This window comes from Leuresthes tenuis, unplaced genomic scaffold (assembly GCF_036924035.1).
Source record: "Leuresthes tenuis unplaced genomic scaffold, fLeuTen1.0.hap1 SCAF_8, whole genome shotgun sequence".
NCBI lineage: Eukaryota > Metazoa > Chordata > Actinopteri > Atheriniformes > Atherinopsidae > Leuresthes > Leuresthes tenuis.
This window is the reverse complement of record NW_027325362.1, coordinates 1,475,694-1,482,197: the sequence shown is the minus strand read 5'-3', so window position 1 is coordinate 1,482,197 and position 6,504 is coordinate 1,475,694.

Below are 6,504 nucleotides of genomic sequence, written 5' to 3'. Positions count from 1 at the left end.
CATGACGAGACTCAGTTTGTTTCTGTTTCTAAAACCTGTGAAGATGTTCCTCCTCTAACTTCCTGGGTGTGTAACTTTATTTAAACACCGTGTGGAGACGAGCTGAGAAACAAACTCAGAGCTTCAGTGGGATGGACGGCGGCAGCCACCCTGCTCTGGGTTTAGGCGGGTTTTCACCGTTTGGTTGCAGTTTGAGCCACATGACGCCCGCTCAGCTTTCACAGAAGCCTCGGGACAGACTTAGCTCCAGCTGGAGGGATGAAGCCAACATATTTCACTATTAATCTGAGTATTTGGCTATTAGCTCCCAGATATCCGGAACTGTCTGACAGCTGCGAGACGTGCTGATTGGCTCTCAAAACAGGAAGTGACACCACGCTGTGGCTTGGTAAGCTGAATAAAACACCTCGCAGGTGAGCTGGCAGCAGGTAAAACACCTCGCAGGTGAGCTGGCAGCAGGTAAAACACCTCGCAGGTGAGCTGGCAGCAGGTAAAACACCTGTCAGGTGAGCTGGCAGCAGGTAAAACACCTCGCAGGTGAGCTGGCAGAAGGTAAAACACCTGGCAGGTGAGCTGGCAGCAGGTAAAACACCTGGCAGGTGAGCTGGCAGAAGGTAAAACACCTCGCAGGTGAACTGGCAGCAGGTAAAACACCTCGCAGGTGAGCTGGCAGCAGGTAAAACACCTCGCAGGTGAGCTGGCAGCAGGTAAAACACCTCGCAGGTGAGCTGGCGGCAGGTAAAACACCTCGCAGGTTAGCTGGCAGCAGGTAAAACACCTGGCAGGTGAACTGGCAGCAGGTAAAACACCTGGCAGATGAGCTGGCAGCAGGTAAAACACCTCGCAGGTGAGCTGGCGGCAGGTAAAACACCTCGCAGGTGAACTGGCAGCAGGTAAAACACCTGGCAGGTGAGCTGGCAGCAGGTAAAACACCTCGCAGGTTAGCTGGCGGCAGGTAAAACACCTGGCAGGTGAGCTGGCAGCTGGTAAAACATCTCGCTGGTGAGCTGGCAGCAGGTAAAACACCTGGCAGGTGAGCTGGCGGCAGGTAAAACACCTCGCAGGTGAGCTGGCAGCAGGTAAACACCTCGCAGGTGAGCTGGCAGCTGGTAAAACACCTGGCAGGTGAGCTGGCAGCAGGTAAAACACCTCGCAGGTGAACTGGCGGCTGGTAAAACACCTTGCAGGTTAGCTGGTGGCAGGTAAAACACCTCGCAGGTGAGCTGGCAGCAGGTAAAACACCTGGCAGGTGAGCTGGCGGCAGGTAAAACACCTGGCAGGTGAGCTGGCAGCAGGTAAAACACCTCGCAGGTGAGCTGGCAGCTGGTAAAACATCTCGCTGGTGAGCTGGCAGCAGGTAAAACACCTGGCAGGTGAGCTGGCGGCAGGTAAAACACCTGGCAGGTGAGCTGGCAGCAGGTAAAACACCTCGCAGGTGAGCTGGCAGCTGGTAAAACACCTGGCAGGTGAGCTGGCAGCAGGTAAAACACCTCGCAGGTGAGCTGGCAGCAGGTAAAACACCTCGCAGGTGAGCTGGCAGCTGGTAAAACACCTGGCAGGTGAGCTGGCAGCTGGTAAAACACCTCGCAGGTGAGCTGGCAGCAGGTAAAACACCTGGCAGGTGAGCTGGCAGCAGGTAAAACACCTCGCAGGTGAGCTGGCAGCAGGTAAAACACCTCGCAGGTGAGCTGGCAGCAGGTAAAACACCTCACAGGTGAGCTGGCAGCAGGTAAAACACCTCGCAGGTGAGCTGGCAGCAGGTAAAACACCTCGCAGGTGAGCTGGCGGCAGGTAAAACACCTCGCAGGTTAGCTGGCAGCAGGTAAAACACCTGGCAGGTGAACTGGCAGCAGGTAAAACACCTGGCAGGTGAGCTGGCAGCTGGTAAAACACCTCGCAGGTTAGCTGGCAGCAGGTAAAACACCTGGCAGGTGAACTGGCAGCAGGTAAAACACCTCGCAGGTGAGCTGGCGGCAGGTAAAACATCTCGCTGGTGAGCTGGCAGCAGGTAAAACACCTGGCAGGTGAGCTGGCGGCAGGTAAAACATCTCGCAGGTGAGCTGGCAGCAGGTAAAACACCTGGCAGGTGAGCTGGCAGCAGGTAAAACACCTGGCAGGTGAACTGGCGGCAGGTAAAACACCTGGCAGGTGAGCTGGCGGCAGGTAAAACACCTCGCAGGTGAGCTGGCAGCTGGTAAAACACCTGGCAGGTGAGCTGGCAGCAGGTAAAACACCTGGCAGGTGAGCTGGCAGCAGGTAAAACACCTGGCAGGTGAGCTGGCAGCTGGTAAAACACCTGGCAGGTGAGCTGGCAGCAGGTAAAACACCTGGCAGGTGAACTGGCAGCAGGTAAAACACCTGGCAGGTGAGCTGGCGGCAGGTAAAACATCTCGCAGGTGAGCTGGCAGCAGGTAAAACACCTGGCAGGTGAGCTGGCAGCAGGTAAAACACCTGGCAGGTGAGCTGGCGGCAGGTAAAACACCTGGCAGGTGAGCTGGCGGCAGGTAAAACACCTCGCAGGTGAGCTGGCAGCTGGTAAAACACCTGGCAGGTGAGCTGGCAGCAGGTAAAACACCTGGCAGGTGAGCTGGCAGCAGGTAAAACACCTGGCAGGTGAGCTGGCAGCAGGTAAAACACCTCGCAGGTGAGCTGGCAGAAGGTAAAACACCTCGCAGGTGAGCTGGCAGCAGGTAAAACACCTCGCAGGTGAGCTGGCGGCAGGTAAAACATTAGTTAATCCTCATTAGTTAATTGGTAAAGTCAAGAAATACTTTAACATAACAACAAGGTGGTCGTCAGTTAACCAGTAAGACTAGTAACAGTAAGAGTGTTACTTATTTGGTCCACAGGACAACCAGCCTGTCAAAAAGCCGGCTAGTTTGGATTTTGTTGGTACTAGTTCAACACCTGACTCACTAGTAAGATTTGTGTTGGAACTAGTTAAACAAAAGTGCCACTAGCTGCTGAAAAGGAGTCAAAGGTACGAGTTTCTGTTCATCTAGTTCAACTACAACGTGTTTAAATAGTGATTGGGGGCAGCACCCACGGAGATTCCGACCACCCACGTGTGCCAGGCAGCTCATGACCACTCCGCTACCTATAATGCATTGCGTTGTGACGTCAGATAAACCGCCAAAAAGGCTGGACGGCAACTAGCTGTTAAACTCGCACAGTGGTTGATTTAGCCAACAAAATGGACACAAAAATACCACAAATACCCACCGACCCGACCCCGTCCTCCCGTGGGAACTCTGTCAGTGACTGAGGGCAGCAGCTGCTCGGCAGATGAAAGGTCGCACTTTCACCTGGACAGGTAAACACCCACAGTTTGAAATGTGGATTTAGTTTTTTCCCTTGGTCCTCATCTTCCTCAGAAAGCGGCCCCCCGGCTGCGCACGTTCGCGTTTCGCGCTGTGACCGCCGTTGCTAGGCAACGCGACGCGCCTCCCCGAACTCTGCCTGTTCTCGGATTGACGGAACAAAGCGCGCATCTGTGACGTGGCGTTCCTTTCATAGAAGTCTGTGACGTAGAGTCTCGTTTCAGCTGAAGTACTGATCCGTTTGCAGACTTGGGCACTGAACAGGAAACACTTACTGGCACTTTGACCGCATCTGGAAACATGTTGGGACTTTTTGCTTGTGTTTCTCACCATATTGCTAAAGGTCTCGGCCTTTTCGAGCCCCATCCACCCGTGCCGGACGTCCGGTCCGAGGCTGCGCACTTCAGCAAGGCGACGGAGCGGCATCAGGACGATGTTAGGGAGGTTTATGAGTCTGAACAGGGCGGTTCAGGAAGAATCTCTGAGTCAGAGCGCCTTAAAGCCGGAGCCGTTTTATCCACAGATCAAACCGAAGTTACAGCTCGTTACACAGGAAGCAGGAACCGAGCGGCAGCTCTTAAAGAAGGAGCCTTCAGAGGACTAAGAAAGCTGCATCAGAGAGCTGCCGTTTCAGGACTGGACTGTTTATTTCAGACACCTGGTGATCCTTTGGTGATTCACAGGTGGAATTTAGACTCTGAGACTCTGAGACGTTCTGCCGCTGTCAGAGATTCTCAACCCGTGGTTCAAGTTGTTCATGATGGCTCTCCTTCAGCCAGTGGCCACGATTTAACCGCCACTCGAACCGTTCCAGAAGGCCGGCCTCCGGCTGACAGGAGCCGACCTGCAGCTCCCACAGATTCTAAAGTCGGAGCCTTCAGCGACCAACAGCGAGGTAACCGCCATTTTAACCCCGCACCTGAGGAAGGAAGAATCCCTGAATCGGACGCCACGGAGAGACCGCGGCGCCTTACAGGAGGAGCCGTTCAAACCGTAGTTACAGCTGTTCATGATGACTCTCCTTCAGCCAGTGGCCACGATTTAACGGCCAATCGAACCGTTCCAGAAGGCCGACCTGCAGCTCCCACAGATTCTAAAGTCGGAGCCTTCACAGAGCCCAGAAAGGACAGTTTGTCTGAAGACCAACAGCGAGGTAACCGCCATTTTAACCCTCCACCTGAGGAAGGAAGAAGCCCTGAATCGGACGCCACGGAGAGACCGCGGCGCCTTACAGGAGGAGCCGTTCAAACCGTAGTTAGAGCTGTTCACGATGGCTCTCCTTCAGCCAGTGGCCACGATTTAACCGCCACTCGAACCGTTCCAGAAGGCCGGCCTGCAGCTCCCACAGATTCTAAAGTCGGAGCCTTCAGCGACCAACAGCGAGGTAACCGCCGTGTGACAGTCAGCGATTCTAACCCCGCACCTGAGGAAGGAAGAAGCCCTGAATCGGACGCCACAGAGAGACCGCGGCGCCTTACAGGAGGAGCCGTTCAAACCGTAGTTAGAACTGTTCATGATGGCTCTCCTTCAGCCAGCGGCCTCAGTCTAACGGCCACTGGAACCGTCCCAGAAGGCCGGCCTCCGAAGCGTTGGGACCCGGCAGCCCACCCCGGGAGTGAGGCCTCCAGCAGCAGCTTGGTTCTGCGTGAGGAGCCGAGGTGTTGGAGCGTGAGAAGGTCCCGGCTGCTCTGCAGCAACATCAGAGCTGCGGCTGACGGCACCAGAAGAAGAGTGAAGCTCTGGATGAACCGGGCCGGCTCAGGAGCTGCTTCTGCTGTGCGCTGGATCGGGCGAAGACTTCACGCCGGTTTCCTGAGCTTCAGGGAGAATCTTCAAGGTTTAGTCACCAGAATTAATCACCTGGACCCGGATGTGTCTCTGGGTTTGGTTCTGGGCTGGCTGATGATTTACTGTCTGCTCTGATGTGCTGCAGCTTTTTTGTACTGGACCCAGAGAGGATGCTGAAGCTCCAGGAACCTGATGTTAACCTGCTTATATTTAATTTCCACAGCTGGGCTGAGAGCTGCAGCTTTCCAGCTTTTCCACTAAAAACATTTAAAGTTCTGCTTCCATCAACACAGAACAACACAGAACCACTAAAGTCATGAAAACACACCCAGACATCTCTGATGTTTGACCTCTTTAAAAAAAAACTGAAGGCTGTTTAGTAATTAAATGTGAACATATTATCATTTACAATAAAAAATACATATAAATGAATAAAAAAGTGTCTGTTTGGTTCATATTTAAATCATAGAAAGCTTCTGGCCTGATGTGCAATGACACTTCTGACTTATTTCCTTGTAAATAATTAACTGAACAACTTCCCAGCAGTGACACAGCAAATAAAATCATTTAAATCTGAAAATCTTGTCTTTATTTCACAGACATTTGAATAAAGAAATGATTAAAATGGTCTTATTTATATATAAGAGTCGTGTTCCTTCAGCTTCCTTTAATGACTCTTTTTGATGCTTTTTCACAGGAATCTGAGTCCATTCCTGCTGAATCCCAGATTCCAGCTGCTCCACGGTCCTCCATCAGCTCCAGGCTTTGTTTTAGAGCCTTTAAAAAGATCTGATGCAGACAGAAAGGAAAGCTGTTGGCTCCTGGAAGCTGCTGGAAGCTCCTGGAAGCTGCTGGAAGCTCCTGGAAGCTCCTGGAAGCTCCTGGAAGCTCCTGGAAGCTGCTGGAAGCTCCTGGAAGCTCCTGGAAGCTCCTGGAAGCTCCTGGAAGCTGCTGGAAGCTCCTGGAAGCTCCTGGAAGCTCCTGGAAGCTCCTGGAAGCTGCTGGAAGCTCCTGGAAGCTCCTGGAAGCTGCTGGAAGCTCCTGGAAGCTCCTGGAAGCTCCTGGAAGCTCCTGGAAGCTGCTGGAAGCTCCTGGAAGCTCCTGGAAGCTCCTGGAAGCTGCTGGAAGCTCCTGGAAGCTCCGGAGCTTCCTCCTGACTGCAGAACAGGTGTTCTGCCAGTTCAAAGGTCGTTGGGTCCACTCTGGACTCGCATGGCGAGGAGAAACTGAACCCCACGCTGCCGACGTTCACTGGGAAAGGGCCAGCCTCAGGTGGGGGGGTTCAGGTGTAGCTGGGGGCAGGTGGGGGGGTTCAGGTGTAGCCAGCCTCAGGTGGGGGGGTACAGGTGTAGCTGGAGGCAGGTGGGGGGTTCAGGTGTAGCCAGCCTCAGGTGGG